Source organism: Tenrec ecaudatus, chromosome 9 (assembly GCF_050624435.1).
Source record: "Tenrec ecaudatus isolate mTenEca1 chromosome 9, mTenEca1.hap1, whole genome shotgun sequence".
In the NCBI taxonomy this organism is placed as follows: domain Eukaryota; kingdom Metazoa; phylum Chordata; class Mammalia; order Afrosoricida; family Tenrecidae; genus Tenrec; species Tenrec ecaudatus.
The window spans coordinates 65,762,337-65,764,878 of record NC_134538.1 but is presented as its reverse complement, the minus strand read 5'-3'; the positions used below and the strand labels follow the sequence as shown (position 1 = coordinate 65,764,878).

The following is a 2,542-nucleotide window of genomic DNA, read 5'->3' as shown; positions in this document are numbered from 1 at the left end:
GCAGAAAGTCATTGAGGAACAAGGAGGATATAATAGGATTTGGCTTTAGAAAGGTTATAGGAAGTGCCTGGTGTAAAAGAAAAGGAAGTTGAAACTATGCCATTTGAGATTTGATTTTTCATATTTCTTAGTCTATTTCACATAAGGGTTAGATGAAAAGACTTGAAGTCATAAAGCCTTATTAAGGCCTTAAGATTACATCTTAAATACTCTCCCAAGAAAATATAATGCTCTAGTCACACTTTCAAAGTATCTGGTTATGTTTTGTAAAATATGATCTCATATGTCTTAAAAGGGACTTGTTTTTCACTCTCACCTTTTTGGAACTTCACTGTACTGATGGTCAACATCTACAGAATAAAATTCACCCGGATGTATGTAGTTGAGGAATCATGAACGCATTCCAGTTTGCAAAAGTTTCCATCACTCTTTAAAATTTTCTTATACACATTTATAGTCAAATTCTGCTCCCATGATAGACCCCAGCCAACCATTTATTCATGCTTAATTGTATTGCAAATATCCTGATAGAGAACATAGTAATTTACTAACCAGGTTGAACCTGTGTGTGAGAAACAAAAAAAAAAAGAACAATCCATGCCCACACAGATCCTGGACAATTGAAAGAAGATTCACCAAAATAATGTAGGTTACATTTACAGAATGTGTTAGCTAATAATATCAACAACGCTTATACTCTTTTTGGAAATATTGTAAAGGAAGATTTTAATTTTTTCAACGTCGGTGCTGACTGTCGATTGAGAAGTGGCTTTTGAAGTTGCTTAAAGTTACCATTGAGACTACTTTTAAAACAAAATCTTAAAGTGGACTCCAAAAGCACAGACATGGGTCTGATTCTGATGGCATTTTTTAGCTTCTACTCGGTGTGGAGTAGTGTTAGTGTTAATTGTTGGGCTGCGATCCTCAAGGGGAGCGGCTGGAAAGCATGAGATGCTCTATGGAAAGAACGATGGTGTTTTCTGCCCCTGGGAAGGAGGTCCCATGCCAGAAACTTACAGGGCAGTCTACCCTGTCCATTAAGTGGCACTATGAATTTCATTGACTCTATGGCAATGTTTGAGTTGGCTATTTTTTATAGATAGTTTAAAGTATTTTTTGGCGTTGATGTATTTATATGATATATGACTTGAACATACTCCCATCGTTTTTGCTTTGCTTCCATAGGTAGTTATTTAATCATTATTTAATTAATTACTTGAATGTACTTAGAATCATCTTCTTAAGAGCTTTATATCTATATTCATGTTAAGATTGCTTTGTTGGTTTTTGAGGGTGTGTGTGGATATGGGTATTTTCAGAATTCAATATAAATTACACTCACAAACTGAAAATTCCTCTTTTTATTCCATAGAAGAAAATGCTCAGAGTTCAGGAATTATTTATTTTCCTTGAAAATCTGGAAGAACACGTCTGTTAAACCAGGTGCACTTGGAGTCGTTTTTAGAGTTAATTTCTTTGAATTTTTTCCCTTTTCCTCGTTATTGATCCAGTCAAATATTTTGTTTCTCCATAGTCCTGGTGATCTATAATCCCTCCAAAAATGTTCTTTAAATAAAGCTTTAGAATTCTTTATAGAAAACATTGATTTTTTAATTATAAACTTTTATTTAAAAATTATCCACATTTAGAGTATATAATCTTTTTATTCCTTATTAAAGATATCTAGGTTTCATTCTCCTAAAAACCATGTTCATGTGTGTCTTATTTTTGATTTTTTCTTCTTGGGGGAAGTAATTCCTAGATTTATCAATGGATTACTTTTTAATCCATTTCATAATTTTTATTCATTTTCTTTTTTTTTTTTTTAAATATGGAACGCTTCACGAATTTGCGTATCATCCTTGCGCAGGGGCCATGCTAATCTTCTCTGTATCGTTCCAATTTTAGCACATGTGTTGCCGAAGCAAACACTTTATTCATTTTCTTAATGCCCCATTTGGTTTAGGCTACTTTTGCTATATTTTTTCAAAATTTCATGAACTTCATGTCTAGTTGATTTATTTTCCTTTTCTGTTCATAATGAGAATATCATTAAGGGCATTGGTTTGCTTTGTCCCTACCTATTTTTCTTGCTTTATTTTAACTGGTTTTAAAGAATAGATAATTCTACCAAAGACTTTACTCTTTTTAAAATCTGTGCTACAGTAATGATATTTTTTAACACAAAATGTATCCACCTCATGTCCTTTCCCTTCCAATTCTACACACTCTTTCCCACCACCTCCTAACAAATGACACTGAGGGCCAGTTGTAGACAAACCTGATGTTTCTTCTGGGTCAAACTATCTATTTTATGCCAAACCCTACCCCAACTTAAACATGACAGAGTCATGGTGGCCCGACTGAAATAGCAATATTCTTCCACTCTGGAGTTAGGCCGTCCCACTTTGATTAAGGGAAAATATTACATCACATCATGTTAGACCAATAGATAGTCACTTGACTAGAACAAGGGGATACTGCATGATTTACAATCAGGAAAGATGTATGTCAGAGTTGTATCTTTTCACTATGGTTATTT

General features: G+C 33.7%; 1 non-coding gene across 1 annotated transcript; it reads right to left on the bottom strand.

Annotated features, from left to right (window-relative positions):
• Nucleotides 1-1,825: 1,825 nt before the first annotated feature.
• LOC142457473 (U6 spliceosomal RNA) lies at nt 1,826-1,932 on the bottom strand. The gene has a single exon (XR_012786202.1). It is a non-coding gene; the product is annotated as a U6 spliceosomal RNA (small nuclear RNA).
• Between the last annotated feature and the right edge of the window lie 610 nt (nt 1,933-2,542).